The sequence below is a fragment of the Chiloscyllium punctatum genome, chromosome 24, assembly GCF_047496795.1.
Source record: "Chiloscyllium punctatum isolate Juve2018m chromosome 24, sChiPun1.3, whole genome shotgun sequence".
NCBI classification, from domain to species: domain Eukaryota; kingdom Metazoa; phylum Chordata; class Chondrichthyes; order Orectolobiformes; family Hemiscylliidae; genus Chiloscyllium; species Chiloscyllium punctatum.
Window position 1 is genome coordinate 25,667,795 of NC_092762.1, and position 18,604 is coordinate 25,686,398.

Sequence of the window (18,604 nt, forward strand, 5' to 3'; positions counted from 1 at the left end):
GTGATTTCGACCAGGAGTTGATTTGTTTCCAGGGTATTTCATTTACAGAGAGACAGAGTGAGAAATCTTTAACGTCACAATTTTTAGTGTCTATTTTCAGGTAACTGGCAAATAATGCAAAGAAAAGTGTGAAGATTACTTTACTCACTAAGTTCTGAGCATCTGGATCAGTTCGACCGACAGCTGGACGCAGATTCAGCAGTTATTGTCAAAACAAATTTGAAATTTAACATTTTTAAGGAAGGATTTGGAGGGCTATGTCCAAATGGGAGGTGAGTTGGGATAGACTGGCACCATCTCCAGAGGGGGAGAGTACAGCCCCAATGGGCTGAATAGCCTCCAGTCCCTGTGCTCTGTGATACTGACCAATTCACTGTGAATGATTAAGCTCATCATAGGGCAGAGCCTTCGAGATGTACAGCATGAAAATAAACCCTTTGGTTAAACTGGCCCATGCTGACCAGATATCCCAAACTAATCTAGTCCCATTTGCCAACACTTGGTACATATCACTCTACACCCTTCCTCTTCATATACCCATCCAGATGCCAAACAGTATAATTGTACCAACGTCCTCCACTTCCTGACAGAAGATTCCATACACGCACCAACTTCGGTGGGTAAAATAATTGCCCCTCAGATCCATTTTAAATTCTTCCCCTCTCATCTTAAACCTATGCCCTCTCATTCTCGACTCCCCGACCCCAGGGAAATGACGTTGTCTATATATCCGACCCATGCCCCTCATGATTTTATAAACCTCTATGAGGTCACCCCTCAGCTTCTGATGCACCTGGGAGGATCCCACCACTCGGGTCACAATGGGGCCTGGCTGATTGACACAGCTTCAGACCAGTAGGAGAGTTGGCCTGATCCTCCAGCCAATGGGAGTGAATGAGGGGTGGGTCCAGCAAGCCAACACATGACAATCAGCTTTGCAGGCACAGTGTCACTGTGAGGGGGAACTGAATGTGAAGGAGTGGGAGAGACAGCAGATACTGGGAGAGAGATGGAGTTAGTGTGGACTGGGAAGGTTGATAAACACTATTTCAGTCGGCTGGACCTGAATTAGATACTCCGGGTAAATTAGAACCTAAAGAACTTCGGATGCTGTAAATCACACACAACAACCAGAAGGTACTGGAAAAGCTCAGCAGATCTGGCAGCATCTGTGAAAAGAAATCAGTTCGCATTTTCGATCCAGTGATGCTTCCTCAGGAACTGATTAGATTAAATTATTTAGTGTGGAAACAGGCCCTTCAGCCCAACAAGTCCACACCGACCCGCCGAAGCACAACCCACCCAGACCCATTCCTCTGCATTTGCTTCTTCACCTAACACTACGGGCAATTTGGCATGGCCAATTCACCTGAGCTGCACATTTTTGGATGGTGGGAGAAAGCCGGAGCACCCGAAGGAAACCCACGCAGACACTGGAAGAAAGTGCAAACTCCACACAGAGAGTCGCCAGAGGTGGGAATTGAACCCAGGTCTCTGGTGCTGTGATGCAGAAGTGCTAACCACTCTGCCACTATGCCACAGTGATGTTACTGAGAAAACAAATGTCTGTTTTTATGCAGAAGGTAGGGGTTAAGGAGTAAATGATAGGTGGGGATAGAGTCCAAATAGAGAGATAGGAGCAGTTGGACAAACGAGTGGATAACGATCGGACGGGGGGAGGGTGAATAGCTGTTTATGGGGACTGTTAGTGGCTAACCATAGGCAGTGTGTAATGGTTAGCTACGTAATAACAAGTCCTGGTATGTGGGGTAGGGGACAAAGAAACTAGGACGTGGGAGAGTTCAGGACCTAAAATTATTGAATTTGATGTCGAAGCCAGGGGGTTGCAGGGTCCCCAAGTGGGAGATGAGGTGTTGTTCTTCCAGCTTGTGTTAAAGTGTGGCGCTGGAAAAACACAGCAGGTCAGGCAGCATCAAAGGAGCAGGAGAATTGACATATTGGGCATGTCAATACTTCATCAGAAATGTGGGTGGTGGAATACGGCTGAGAGATAATTAAGGAGGGGTGTTTGGGGTTGGGGGAAGGGAGCTAGGGAGGCAATAGGTGGTTGTAGATGGAGGGTAGTGCTGAGAGGGTGGAATGAATAATTGGAAAGGAAGATGGGCAGGTGGGACTGTTCAAGAGGCCAGTGCCGAGTTGGAGGGTTGAATCTGAGATAAGTTGGGGGAGAGGAGATGAGGAAACCTTCATGCCGTGTGGTTTAACGTTCCCAAGGTGGAAGATGAGGTGTTCTTCCTCCAGGTGTAGGGTGGCTCGGATTTGGGGATGGATGACTTGCATGTCCTTGGCAGCATGGTGGCGCAGGGGGTGGGCGGTAGCCGAAATGGTCGGCCACAGGGCGGTGGGGTTGGTTAGTGCATGTGTCCCAGAAATGTTCCCTGGAATACTCCACAATTTGGCGTCCCAAGAGCAAGGGACACAATAGGTGAGGTGTTTGGGTGGGCAGGGAAATCTCTGCTGGATGTGGGAGGATCCAGTGGTGCCTTGGATGGAGGTGAGGGGAAGGTGTGTGCAAAGATTTTCCACCTCCTGCAGTGGCAAGCGAAGGTGACTGGAGTGGAGGGTGGGTTGGTGGGGACCGTGGATCTAACGTGCAAGTCACAGAAGGTATGGTCTCTGTGGAAATGAAAGGGGTGGGGAGGGAAATATATCTCAGGTGGTTGGATCTGATGGTGGAAATAGCAGAGGATGATGCGTTGTATCTGGGTGGAAGGTGAGGATGGTAGGATTCCAACTTTGTTGCATTTGGAGGGGTGGGGTTCAAGGGCAGTGGTGTGGGAAGTGGAGGAGATACACTGGAGGGCATTGTAGACCACATGCGAGGGAAAGTTGCAGTCCTTGAAATAGGAAGTCATTTGGTATGTTCTGAAGTGTTCTTCCAGCTTGCATCAAGCTTCACTGGAACACTGCAGTACGCATGACACAGATGTTGGACAGGGAACAGTCTTGTGTGTTAAAGAGCAGGCAAGGTCTTTTTTGCAGGCACAATGTAGATCATCAGCCACCATTTCCACCACGCCCACAGAAATGCTAGAAGGTTCCTGTCTCCTCCATTAACAGCTTTCCAACTTCCCACTCCTTTGTCTTTCCAAATGTTCCTATGTTTCTTTGGGCTCTGTCCCCACCTATTATTTACTCCTCAACCCCTATCTCCTGTCGTCCAAAGATCTGTAGGTTAGGTGAATTGGCCCAGCTATGTTTCCCGTAGTGTTCAGGGATGTGCATTCGTCTGGGGAAATGGAGAGTAATCGAGTAGGAGAATGTTTCTGGATGGGATAAATTTCAGAGGTGGGTGTGGAATTGTTGGGTCAAAGGGCCTGTTTCCTGTGGGGATTCTAATTTTCCCAGCTGTCATCGGTTCTGCGGAAGGGTCACTGGACCCGTGATGACCCATGGTGTGTGCAGGAGGCAGAAAGGGGAAAGGGTAAAATGGCAGCAGAAACCGTATGAAATGTATCAGTGTAGTCTGGGAGGGTTTAGTTGCACTCTGTGCAGGTCGTTAGTCTGAATTAGAAACTCTTGGTCCCATGTTTGCAGCAAAGGTGAAGATGGCTTGGGCCTCAGGCAGTGAGAGGTCCTGGGTTAAGGCCACCATCTTTATTTGGGTCATCGTACAGCAAGGAGCATGCACGTGTCCTCTTCCTGGGTGGTTGCGGGGTGATTTGAAGAGGAGCATTTACATATCAAACACATACCAACAGAAGTGTTTGCCTTCACTATTCATCTTGCCCTGACTGAGCTTTGTTTTGTGAATTCATTTTATACGGTATTAATTGAGAATAATTGAGACAGGGATCTCAAAAAACAAGTTTCTACATCAGGGGAGTCATAAGCAACTGAATATCATTGGCATTTAACTGTGCAACGAGAAAGGTTTGTCTGTTCTGTCTGTGGGAAAATATCTTCAATATTTTTGTCAAGCCAAAAGCAGAAAGATATTCAAATTCATGGTTGGATCACCCTTGGGGTATGTGTTCAATTCTTGGCCCTGCAGCTGTGGAAGGAGGTATTGGCCTGAGAGAGAGAGCACAGATTTATCCAAATTACATCTCGTCTTTTTGCAGGAACTGTCAGATTTAGTCTCAGTCATCCACTTTATAATGTTAATCTGTAAACTCCCTACTTCCAATTCTCTGCAAATTTCTCATTAAAATTCCTTGTGGACTCAAATTCCAGCACCATTTCAGGTGGAACGTTCCAGATTCTGACAACTGTCTGTTCATTCAGAAACTGCTGAGGTCCATTTTGCCTCTGGGGTTACAAAGGGTTGAACTGAAAGATACGATGCTGGTCCTGAGCTCCCATTGAGATGCATTGGAACAGTACAGGAGGCTGAGGGCAGTGTAGGTGTGAGCAGACAATGAAAATGACAGGGCTGCACTGTGAGGGCTGCTTGGCTCAATGAGAGTGTTTTGGAGTTGGATGTAAATAGTGAGGTGAGACAGGGAGAAGGTGAAGCTGAAACTCAGTTTTAGTTCAGGCCTTTCAGAAATTCACAGTCCCAATGGGAATAGCCAATTAGTCAGTGATACCTGTGGAGTACTTAAGTTTTTAAAGTATGATATATCAGCTAAAGTAAAGATTTTTTTTGTTATCATAATGGACATGTTTAAAGTGAAGGAAGGTTGCCCACTCATTTAAATTCTCTTAATGGGAGTAACTAGATGAATGTAGAGATACGTTGTGACAGGAGCCCTCAGAACGGTGGTGTGCTCCTCTTGCACAATGTGGGAAATAAGGGCCGCTTCCAGTGTCCCTGATGGCTATGTGTGCAGGAAGGGTTCCCAGCTGCAGCTACTGGGAAACTGCTTTTCAGAGCTGGAGCTGAGAGTGGACTCACTGTGGAGCATCTGCAATAGTGAGAATGTTATGGACAGCACGTTTAGTGAGCTAGTCCCCCTGCAGGTGAGGGTTACACAGGCAGAAAGGGAATGGTGACCATCAGATCTAGTAAAAGGCTCAAGAAGTGAGTACAGGAGTCCCCCGTTGTTATCCCCCTTCTCATACAGATACTGTCTACCGCTTGGGATTCTGAAAGGGCAGGAATGGGTGGGGTAGTTTCTCGGGAAATCAGCATCAGCCAGGTTCATGACACCACAGAGAGCTCTGCTGATCAGAACAAGAGGACTGAGAGTGGCAGGGCTATAGTGACAGGGGATTCAATAATCAGGGGTACAGCCTGGCACTTCTGTGCCTACAGACATGAATCCAGGATGGTATGTAATCTCCCTGGTGCCAAGATGCATGATATCATGGAGCGGCTGCAGGACATTCTGGAGCTGGAGGGTAAACAGCCCGTGGTCGTGAAACACACAGATAGCAACGTCATCGCTCAACAGAGGGATGAGGGCCTGAAAGCTGGACATTGGGAGAGCAGAGATGCATTAATATGGCTCCTGAAATGTAATAATGTCAGACTTACTCCCAGTGCCATGGGCTAATGAGAGCAGGAATGAGAAGGTAGATCAGCTGGATGTGTGGCTGGGGAAATGGTGTACAAGAGAAGGGTTTTGATTCTTCAGGCACTGGGACTGTTTCTGGGTGGGACCTGTACCAGCCTGACCGGTTACCCCTGGGCAGAGCTGAGACAAATCTGGTGGGGGCTTTTGTCAGTTCTAATGGTGAGTTTGGAACGAGTCTGGCAGGGAGATGGGAACTAAAGTGTAGGCTTATATGGGTCAGATTCAGGACAGGGAATGGGAGGTCGAATATTAGTGATGTAGTTCGCGGCTCAGAAAGCCAAAGGAAAGGAGGATTAAACGAAGATTGAGTCCCTCTTCAGCCATCAGTCCTGACAACCCAGGAATGTGAGTCAACAAAATATGAAGCTGGATACATGTCGATGACTCTATGTGCTTCAGCAAAATGGTGAAAATCCACAATAAAAACAAAAAGCGCTGGAGATCCTCAGCGGGTCTGTCAGCATCTGAAATGGTGACAGATGCAGGCAACATTGCAGCCTTGAAGAAGTGTTTAGATGATCACAGCAAGCACTACAATATTGGTTACACGCTGAGTGCCAGAACGTGGGACTAGCATAAATAGGTGCTTGATGACCAGCATGAATACAATGGGGCTGGAAAGTTGACGTTTCGGTTCAGGGCTATTTATCAAGACTGACAAAGGGTCCCGACCCAAAACCGCAACCTTCCTGCTCCTCTGATGCTGCCTGACCTGCTGCATCTCCCCAGGTCCATATTGTACAGACTCTGACTTCCAGCATCTGCAGTCCTTAACTATCTTCACATCCCAGGACTCATCTGGTGATCCTCCTTTACTCTCTTTCAATAACCAGTAGAGCCTTCCTTGGAAAAGGGGAACAAAGGTGTATACAGTACTCCAGATGTGGTCTCAACAAGGCCCTTCCAGAAAGGGATCCCTGCCCCTATCTTATCCATAATGGTCATCAAGCACACATGCCTGGTGTGATCATCTAAACACTTCTTCAAGGCTGCAATGTTTCCTGCATCTGTCACCATTTCAGATGCTGCCAGACCTGCTGAGGATGTCCAGCGCTTTGTTTTCTCTGCTGTAGAGTGTTGAAAGGGGGGATTTGCAGTTGAGAAATTTAAATTGAACTTCATGTTACTTGATCCGTGCCGATCTGAATATCATTGACCTTTTCATCTGGAAGGAAAGGTTTGCATTCTGTCAGTGGGTGAATATTTCACATGTCAGTGTGACGAGAAAAGTACTGAGACAGTGAAGTCCATGTTAGCGTGAGGACTTGGTTTTTGAAACTCTAAAAAATCATGGCACATTTCCCTGGAACAGTCAAGCCACAGATTGGTTTTGTATGAGGACAATTAGCCATGAAACAAGAAAGACCAACGGATTCCTACATCATGGAAAAAGCTATGAAAATGGGATTGTTGTAATGGAATGAATTATCAATCATTGATTGTAATCCATTTGTGTTGTCACATCGTTTCCAGCGCCGCAGGGAAACACGGGAAATGTGATGAATGCAGTGTCAGTTTAAGATATTCAACTGGAAAGGTGAAGAAGAAATTTACAAGGATGATGCCAGGTCTCAGGGGTCTGAGTTTCAGGGAGAGGTTGGGCAAGCGAGGACTTTTCTGTTTAGAGCAGAGGACACTGTGGGGGAATATTTTATAGAAGTGTATAAGACCATGAGAGACATGGGTAAGGTGAATGCACTCGGTCTTTTTCCCAGGGACTCAAGGATTGGAGGGCATCTGGTTAAAGTTAGAGGAGAAAGAATACATGGGAACCTGAGGGGCAACTGTTCTACACAAAGGTGGTATGGAAATGGAATGAGCTGCCAGTGCAAGTGGTTGAGCTGGGTATATTAACAACAAGTAAAAAACATTTGGACAAATGCATGGATAGGAAAGTTTCAGAAGCAGATGGGCCAAGTGCAGGGAAATGGGGTTAGCGTGGATGGACATTCTGATTGGCATGGGCCAGTTTGTGCCAAAGGACCTGACTCTGCTGTAGGATTCTATAACTCTAAGTGCATTTGCTATTTCTCCCCCTAACTCTGTTGGTATCATGGGATGTATTCCATCAGGGCAATGAGACTTGTTTACCTTTTGGTCCATTAGCTTGCCCAGCTCCAACTCTTTCGTGATAATGATTGTTTCTTGGTCCTCACCTTCCTCAGTCTCCTTATCAATTACTGGCATGTTCGTCGTATCCTCCACTGCGAAGACTGAATGCTGTGTGCTCATATTCCTGAACTCTGCTGGATAGGAATAACCAGGCACAGAACTCTGAGAGGTCTTCTTTGAGCCTTTTATTGATGAGACACGGCAGTTACCTGGATAGTGTACATGCAGAACACCTCCAGGCAGCATCGGGTAACTCCCCGCCTGTCCGATGTGCCGCTCCCATTCTTATACCTTTGTGGGTTGGGACTTTGAATAGAGACTGGCTCTCAGTATTATCTCCATGGAAACGGCAGTTAGAAAGTCTAGTTCAGTTCAGCACTTTGTGGTTAAACGACACACCCCTCCCCCACGCCCCCGTGGCTCCCTCAAGTATCTGACAGGCATTTCAGTTTCAGTGGGGCTGTCTGTCAGGATTCTGATGTGGAGGAGCAGGGTTTGGGGTGGGGTGGACAAAGTTAACAATCACGCAACACCTGGTTATAGTCCAACAGGTTTATTTGGCAGTACAAGCTTTTGGAGTGTGCTGTGATTTTTAACTTGATCAGGATTATCTCTATGGTAACAGTTAAGTGCTTCAACAATTACAGAGGCCATATGTTCCCCACACTATAAGTTCCCCTCTAGCAGTGTAAACTGCTATTCTGTCCCTGGGGAGGGCTCCTCATCACTTTTTATCCCTAATCCCATCATGCTTTCTGTTGATCTTTCCCGTTTTTCCAATCTCCGAATTTATCCTTGGTCTTTGACAGTTTGTATGCCTTCTACTTCAATTTCATAGACTCCCTTATTTCCTTAGACATGGCAGATTACTCCTTTTCCTACAGTCCTTCCTTTTCACTGATATATACTTTTGCTGAGAAATTTGAAAAATTACTTTGATATTCCTCCACTGTCTGTCAACTGTCCCACAGTAAAGTCTTTGCTTCCATTCTGCATTCGCCAACTCCTGCCTCCTCCTATTGTAGTCTCCTTTGTTTAAGCACAGTGTCTCGGGATTTGATTTAATCTTCCCGCTTTCCATCTGTGTTCTAAATTCAACCAGACTTATGACAAGTATTTTTATCAGATTATGAGGGGAGGCAATGTTGCCTGGGTGTTTTGGGTTTCATTGTCAGCGACCTTGGCTTTGTAATAAAGTGCAGGATAGACATTCACAACAGAGTATTCTGGACGCTGTGAATGTACTACACAGTCTAAAACTATAAACCACTGTCTCCCCTCAGTTTAAAATTGCAAAATCATTATCTCCTACACACTTCCTCACTACCTAAGTTTGGAACACTAATCCACCTGACTATCCTGCTGTTTCTGAAAATCTCCTTTGGTGAAGATGGTGAGTTTTGGATTCATCTTTCTGGTTATTACCGTAAGAAGATAAGTCCTGGGCACAGGAGAGGTAATGCAGCCCTTCGAACCAGCTCCACCATTTAATACGGTGAAGATTGAGCTCACCTCGGTCTCAGCTGGATTTTCCCGCCTGCTCTCTCTCCCACTTCAACTCATTGCAAATTAAAAATCTGTATCTCTTCATTAAATTTGCTCATTGTCTTGGCATCCACCGCATTTTGAATAGGAAATTCCACAGATTCACAACACATTGAGATAGGTACATTCTTCTTCATGAGAATAGAATAGAGTCCCTATAGTGCAGAAACAGGGTATTCATCCATTGATTCCACACCAGCCCTATGATGAGCATCCCATTCAGACCCACTCATTCCCTGTAACCCTGCATTTCCCGTGGCTAATTGCCTAACCAGCACATGCATGGATGCTGTGAGCAATTTGGCATGACCAATCCACCTAACCTGGACATCTTTGGACGGTGGGAGGATAATGGAGCACCGAACAAAACCATGCAGACATGGGGAGTCTGTGTAAACTGGACACAGTTGCCTAACGCTGGAACAAACCCGGGTCGCTGACGCTATGAGGCAGCAGTGCTAGCCACTGAGCCACCTCTGCTTAAAATCTGCTGCCCATTATTAACCTCCCCTCCCCGCAATTGGCTGAATGTATATTCCTTATGTCAGAAGTCCGGGTGTCTAAGCGGATATCTCAGTAAATCCCAGTGACCGCCCACATGTCCTGTGTGTGTGAATGGATATCCTATACACAACACCCTCCAGCCCACACTTCCTTTCACTTTCCAGGGACAGGTCTCCAGAGGCTTCATGGGGACTACAACACCCACAAGCTCTGAGGCAGGGACCACACGTGTGTGGGGAAACCCAGCACTGTACATGTAAAGAATGTGGGCTGGTTTTTGGAGCATGTTCTTTGGGGTAACTAGCGGAAAGCATTTCACACTGTGATTGGCTGGAGAAGGGACGGATATGCCTGTAGTATTGATCTGTTGGGGGGGTCAAAGTGTCACCGCCCAGATGGGACCAAGTTCCATTCGCAACTTGTCATAACACTGGGAATTGACCAATGGGAAACAAGGAAGAATCTGACCCATTCTCCCAGTCTGAAGGTTCCTCTTCTGTTCAGGATCTGCCACCTCCCTTTCTGTTTACTTTTGTTTCATTCTGTTGTTACATTATTGACTTGCAGCAACTGAAGGGAAAGAAAGTGAACTCAGAAAGGGTGCAGACTCTAACCAGGGACGGGAAGTGGTGGCATGGATCTGTTTATCAGTAACTCCATGAGAATGGGGAGGGTGTACATTAGGGGGTAGTAGAGTCAGAATGGTAGGAGAGAGTAAGTGGGCTGGAGGGTTACAGCTTTGGGGGAAGAAAGGGGAAAAAGATATTCCAGAGAAACTAGAATTGTCTGCTCTGAATTTCTAACCTGTACATATTCCTTTATACAGGGTGCAAGATAGTGAAGATTTGCAGACTGAAATCTCAAAATCACGTGCAGATTGTGATTAAGTTGACCAGCGTTTGAAGAACCAAAAATGGAGAATCACTCGGCCAAAATCCTGCAACACTCTCTCTCCCAGCATTGTCGGTCTATCTGTGCCAAATGGACTGTGAATGGTTCAAGACAGCAGCTCACTACCATCTTCTCAAGGGTAACTAGAGATGGGGAATAAATGCTGTCTGAGCTCGTGATGACCATATCCTGGAAACGGTTTCTATCTCTCTTTGCTGAAACTCAGTTGATGTTACTGCAGGATGAAGAGGGACGCTGAGTGCATCCTCCAGGAGGCAGCACCATCACATTTCCCCTGCCTACACCCACACAGTAACACCGCAACGTCACTGGAACAAAAGGCAGTGGTGCTAAAGGAGGACTTAGATATTGTTCTTCAAGGTAAATTCATGAGAGGGGATTGGAACACAGCAGGAACAGGAGACTGAGCTGGATGGTCAGCTGTTTCCCATTGAATGGTGGAGCAGGATTGAAAGGCTGAATGGTCTCCTCCTGCTGCTATCTCCCAGGTATTAGATTACTTATAGTGTGGAAACAGGCCCTTCGGCTCAACAAGTCCACACCGCCCCATCGAAGCGCAACCCACCCATACCCCTACATTTACCCCTTACCTCACACTATGGGCAATTTGCATGGCCAATTCACCTGACCTGCACATCTTTGGAGTGTGGGAGGAAACCGGAGCACCCGGAGGAAACCCACGCAGACACGGGGAGAACGTGCAAACTCATATCACAGTCAGTCGCCTGAGGCGGGAATTGAACCCGGGTCTCTGGTGCTGTGAGGCAGCAGTGCTAACCACTGTGCCACCGTGCCGCCCTAATGCCACCGTGCCGCCCTGTATATAGCCATGGAGCCCGAGTAGGAAGAAGGGGGCAGGGATTCTCCAAGAGATGGCACTTCCACAACAGCTTTCAGTGAGGGATGGTTGGTGGATTTAATTTAAAATTTATCTTTAACACAAGGTTTCTAAATTTTGGCTTTAAAATGTTGCAAAAGCTTTTTGCACCGCAAATAAAATTAAAGAAAATAACGTAAACTGTCTGAATATAACAGTTTTAAAGCTTTCAACCTCCTGTAAAACAAAATCCTGTCTATTCCCAGACACCATCACTTTCCAGCTACTCAAACTCCAGGGAAATATTCCCTCCTTGTCTGAAGCTTTGGTTTGATTTAACTGCTTTTCAGTTGTCATTCTGTGAGGTGTGAAGCGTTCTTTTTCCTCATTTCTCTGACCCAGAAATGTGAGCACAGCAACCTTCCCACCATCAAAATTATCATTATGCCATTTTGCTATTGATTAACCTATAATCTCCAGCAGTGCAAAAGTGAGGACTGCAGATGCTGGAAACCAGAGCCTAGATTCGGTTGGTGCTGGAAAAGGCCTCTCGGCAAAACGTTGATTTTCCAGCTCCTCGGATCCTGCCTGACCTGCTATGCTTTTCCAGCACCACTCTAATCTAGACATGTAATCACCAGCAGTAAACCATTTGTGTAACCAATTGAATATTTCCAAACAAAGCCGATTACGGGTCAAGCAAACCATTGCAAGTGACAGAATAAGAAGGGACTAAATCAAAGTAGAGTTGTGGAGAGGGGGCAGCGGTGGAGATAAAGCACTATATCCCCTTCGGTGCCCAGCTCTATATAAAGGCATCGAGAGCATTGATGCACTCCACATGTTCCTTCTCCAAGGATACCCTGCTGTGTAGCCTTTATCCTCAATCAAAGAATAAAATCCCTACAGTGTGGAAGGAGAGCATTGGCCCATCAAACCTCACCGACCATCAAAAGAACATCACGCCCAGAGCACTCTAATACTGTAACACTGCATTTTCCATGGCTGATCCACCTATTCTGCACAATCCTGGATACTGTCGACAATTTAGCACGACTGATCCACCTAACCTGCACATCTTTGGACTGTGGGATGAAACCAGAGCACCTGGAGGGGACCCACACAATAATGGGGAGAATGTGGGAACTTCGCACAGGCCGTTGACCAAGGCTGGACTCCATCCTTGTGCCTGATGCTGTGAAGCAGCCGTGCTACAGTCACAATTTAAATCAAAACAGATGATCCCTGCTCCTTGTCACATTGCTGTTTGTGGAGACTTACTGCCCAGGGAGGCATCCTGAGGTTCAGAAAGTGGCAATATAATTTCAGTCACCTCCAGCCCAGTTAATGTGGTTAACAACAACAACATCAATACTCCAGCAGTGTCATCATATACAAGGTCCACTCCAGACTCTGATGGACAGTTACATCAGAATCAAAGTCTTGCAGTCCACACGGAGCAGGGGGAAGACCACTTCCCTGTGAGCACTCACTGGGCTCTCAATCGTGTTGAAGATGCAGCAAATCCCTTGTCACACAGAGGGGTGAACAGCCCCTACCCAGAGTGAACCCGCTGGAGTCTCGGAGGCAGGATGAATCACTGAATCCCTTCTCCCACACTGACCATCTGAATGGCCTCTCCCCTGTGTCGGCTGACTGGGGTCTCAGGGGGGCAGGATGAATCACTGAATCCCTTCTACCACACTGACCATCTGAATGGCCTCTCCCCTTGTGTGGACTCACTGGGGGCTCCGCAGGTGCTGTATTTGAGTGAATCTCCCCCCACACTGGGAACAAGTGAATGACCTTTTCCCCAGAGTGAGCTCGCTGGTGTTTAAGCAGGTCAGAGGACTGAGTGAATCTTTTCCCACACACTGAGCAGGTGAATGGCCTCACCCCGGTGGGAATGCACTAATATCTCGGCAGGTGAGAGATTTGAATGAATCCTTTCTCTCACATGGAGCAGGTGAAGGGTCTCAATCCACTGTGCCATCTCTGGTGCCTCAGCAGGTTGTACGATCGTGTAAATCCCTTCCCATACGTGGGGCAGGTGAACGGCCTCTCCGCAGTGTGACTGTGCCGGTGGGTGTCCCACTAGGAGGGGTAAGTAAATTCCTAATTCTGATTGAGTACGTCCTCCTGTTTTCTCGTTTGTTATTGGCAATCTCATTCCCCTCGCACCAGAGCCTGTTCCAGTGTTACAGAAACAACGGAATGGTCAGCTACAGCTGGTCACCTGACTGATCACTGGACACGAACAGTTCACTCTCGACAGATGCTGCCAGACCTACTGAAGTTTTCTAGCATTTTCTGATTTCCCAGCATTTGCAGATGTTTAGTTTTCCAATACTCATCTTGTGTGTTTCAGAGGAGTTTATTGATGAAATTAGACAGTTTTGAAAGTTGTACGTTAGGTCACACATCAGCTATGATCATCATGAATGGCAGAGCAGAGTTGAGGGGCTGAATGGCCTCCTCCTGTTCCAATGAAAGTTACCCATCAGCAGCTTGTTGTTACATTTCCCCTCACTGCTCACTTAACCTCCATGTCTAACACACAGTTACCGACTGAACAAACCTCCTGTGTTTGAACTAAACCTGCTCATGTTCAGTGGCTCCCTCTCCTGCCACCCGGGTTTAACTCTCATCATGGAATGCTGTCTTGTATTACTGCAGGAATGCCCACAAGGACTAATCCTGGATGTTCAAAGTTTGGGAGAGGATTTGTAGCTCGGGTGCTCATTGTTGTGGTTCTGTTCGCCGAGCTGGGAATTTGTCTTGCAAACGTTTCGTCCCCTGTCTAGGTGACATCCTCAGTGCTTGGGAGCCTCCTGAAAAGCGCTTCTTTGCCGTTTCCTCCGGCATTTATAGTGGCCTGTCTCTGCCGCTTCCAGTTGTCAGTTCCAGCTATCCGTGTAGTGAACAGTATATTGGGTCCAGGTCGATGTGTTTGTTGATAGATTCTGTGGATGAGTGCCATGCCTCGAGGAATTCCCTGGCTGTTCTCTGTTTGGCTTGCCCCATAATGGTAGTGTTGTGCCATTCGAATTCATGTTGCTTGTCATCCATGTGTGTAGCTACTAAGAATAGCTGGTCGTGTCGTTTCGTGGCTAGTTGGTGTTCATGGATACAGATCGTTAGCTGTCTTCTTGCTTGTCCTGTGTCGTGTTTTGTGCAGTCCTTGCATGCAAAACCAATGTAGTGTACAAAATCCCATGCAAGGAAACAAGGTGTACAGCTGTCAGAGAAATATGTTAAAAACAGATTATGAAAGCATAGAGGGCAGAGTACAGTCTGAAATTGTTGCTCTCAATTGAGTACAAAAACCTGTAAAGCCTGGGGAGTTTACAGCCAACACATACTCAGGATTGGCCAAGTGGCCTCGATCTGTGCTGTAACTTGCTGATTTTTTTTTCCTGACATTTGTAGTGAAAGTCTGATGACGCTAGTAACTTTTCAAATTGGATTGGAGTTTAATATTCTGGATGAGAGTCAAATAAATCACATTGATTACATTCTGCAGATCTTAGTCCTTTACCCTGCATGTTCCAGCATTTCAGTTACATACATGTCCCCTGCCAGTGGGATAGGACATACAGGGATGGAGACGATGGTGTCTAAGTCATTGTAAGCTATGATTCTGTGCGTATGATTGTGTCAGCTTGTTGCTTGACAAGTCTGCGTTCCAGCTCACCCAATAAGATGTCAGCAGGGTGAGACATTACAGTTGGAGCTCTTCTTCTCGCCAGTTCCTTTCGTTTCTCCTTTTTAAAAATTCCTTTCTCTCTTACTCTCCACTTTGCAGACTCTGACACAAGCGTCTCAACATTGAATCATGACCATTTTTTTAAAAAAAGAACATGTCTCTACAAGAAAACCAATGGAGGAAAATATCTTATTCTTGCATCAACTGCATTTTTAAACAAAAACAATCCTGTTCAATAAACAGTCTCATTTTTTTCCTTCAATTCTATCAAGCGAGCTATTATATTTGATCCCTCAGTTTACCAATCTTAATAAATATCCAATCAATTTCAGAGCAACATGCTTACAAAGTATAGAACCAATTTATCTGTTTAGGTTTTAGCATTAGTTATTAAGTCATTACCATGACAATAATTGCATAATAATTGGTCTGGGTAACAAGTATACTGAGGTTCACAATTTAATTTATTGACTGTTTATCTCCTTTTTTCAGTATTCTAACAGTAATTATTAAAGAATTTGCATGACAATAATTATTAAATGGTTTAGTTTATCTTGCTAACAACTACAGTGAAGTTTATATTTGAATTTAATCCAATCTTCCCTAGTACCTATACAGTAATATAAAAATCCATATTATTTCCAATCAACACACCTACAAAAGAATCCATTATTTCTGATGCAACACGCACTGTTAAAAATATGACATTTGCTCATTTGAATGATCTGTGTAATCCCAGCCTTAAAAAATTTAGAAAAACCTAATTACTTCTCCCTGCAACAATTCCTGTTCATTTTTGCAGATAGCATAGTCAAATAGCAAGATGAAATTTATCATTATTCGTAAGTATGCTAATACAATTTTGAAAATCTATATGCTGCTAATATATAAATATTCATTTCCGTCCATGGAATATAGAACAGTACAGCACAGTACAGGCCCTTTGGCCACGATGTTGTTCTGAACTTTTATCCTACTCTAAGATCAAACTAACCAACATGCCCTTCATTTACTATCATTCATGTGCCTATCCAAGAATCGCTTAGATGTCCCTGATGGATCTGAATCTACTACCACCACTGGCAGTGCATTCCACGCACCCACCACTATCTATAAAGAAACTGTCTCTGACATCTCCCCACAACTTCCCCCATTCACCTTAAAATTATGCCATTTTGTGGGGAAAAGATTTTCATTATCCATTCTATCTATGCCTCTCATCATCTTACACAAAGCTATCATGTAAACTCTCATCCTCTTTCACTGCAATGACCAAATCCCCAACCCCCTCTACCTTTCTTCATAAGACATGCCTTCCAGTCCAGGCAACATCTTGATAAATCTCATCTCCACCTTCTCTAAAGCATCCGCATCCAATGTGTTATGAGGTGATCAGAACAGAACACAATATTCCAAGAGTAGTCTCATCAGGGATCCATAGAGCTGCAGCATAACCTCGTGGCTCTTAAACTCAATCTCCCTGCTAATGAAAGCCAACACACCATGCACCGTTTTAATAACCCTATCATCTTGCATATCAGGTATGAGGGATCTATGGATGTGGACCCCACGATCCCACTGTTCCACCACATTGTCAAGAATCCAGCATTTAATCTGAAAATATGCATTCAAATTTGAAATTCAAAAATGAATAACTTCACATTTTCCCCGGTTGAACTCCATCTGCCACTTCTCAGCCCACTCTGCATCTTGTCAATGTCCTCTAGCAACCCACAAAAGCCCTCCACACAATCCACAACTCCACCAACCCTCCTGTCATTGGCAAACCTCCTAACTCATCCTTCCACTTCATCACCCAAGTCATTTGTTAAAAATCACAAAGAGCAGAGGTCCCAGAACTAATCCCTTTAGAACACCATTGGTCACCGTGCTCAAAGCTGAAAACTATCTACGTAATCTCACCCTGTCTTCTATGGGCCAGCAAATGTATTATCTAACCAGGCAGGTTTCCCTGTATCCCATGCCTCATTACTTTCTAAATGAGCCTACCATGGGGAACCTTATCAAACAGCTTGCTAAAATCCATCTTCACCACATCCACTGCTCAGTCCTCACCAATGCGCTTGTCACATCCTCAAATAATTCAATAAGTCTTGTAAGGCATAAATTGCCGCTCACAAAGCCATGCTGACCATCTCTAATCAATCTATACTTTTCCAAATAATCATAAATCCTGTCTCTCAGAATCCTCACCAATAATTTGCCCACAACTGATATAAGACTGACTCATCGATGATTCCCAAGATTATCTCAATTGCCTTTCTTGAATACTGGAATAATGTTTGCCACCCTCCAATCATCAGGTATGACTCCAGTGGACAGTGAGGTTGCAAAGATCATTGCCAAAACGCAGTAATCTCTTGCCTCCCTTCCCATAACAACCTAAATTATATCCTTTCTGGACCAGGGGACTTATCTATCCCCATGACTTTTCAATATTTTCAGCACATTCTCAGACTTAACATCGACCTATTCGACCATATCAGCCTGTTTCACGCTGTCCTCACAAAGAACAACGTCCCACTCACTCGTGAATACTGAAGCAAAATACCCATTAAGGACCTCTCCTACCCTCTCAGAATCCTGGCACAAGTTTGCTTCACGATAGGGGGTATAAATGTGGAATTACGCCTCAGCACTGAATTAATGTAAAGATATTGCAGTGTACAATCACTCGATTACATTGAATATTGAACTGTATTTTAACTGAGAAAACACAGTTGAATTCATTTGATTATATTTCAAAACATGCTAACATTTATCTATTTCGAACCACAATAAGAGTTTCATTTTTACATATATAATGCTTAAACTTCATCGCACATTTATGTACAGAAAATAGAATTACCATCTGCTTGTTCCTTCCCTTTTCAATGACTGTTCATTTTGAATTAGTGGAAGTTGTACATTGTTGAAAGGAAGGGAAATTGTCTTTAGCTGAATATTCACATTGAATGACTGATGCATTTTTAAATCGAAGTACAATGATTACTCAGTTTTGTCAATTTGTATTTCAAAGAATTGTCATGAGATTCCTGTTTATTTAAGAATATCATTCACTTATTCTATTGTTATTGTAAAATATTGTTTAATTTCCAGTCCATTACACACAGAAACTACCTAATGAATTCCCATTCAAATTACTGCAATAAACAGCTGATTAATTTTCATTTGAGAAACCACATTAAACATATTATTGCAGTCCTGGCGTCCTGAGTGGGAACATTATGAAAGGAGCTTATGGAGCTGTGCCAGTGTCTCTATTACTAGACCCGAGGGAAGGTTTCAAATTACACCTTCAACAGATATGTATCAAGAGCTATCTGAATGCTGATTAGAGAGTACCTAAGCACAGACGGAATTGCTATTCAATCCAACATTAGATCTGCTTTTATCTATTATATCAATAATTACAAAATCTGATACTTAACAGATTACCAGGTTACCAAGAAATATGTGTTGGAAAATTCGTTTTAGCCACTTTGCTTTTAGAAAAGACTTTCA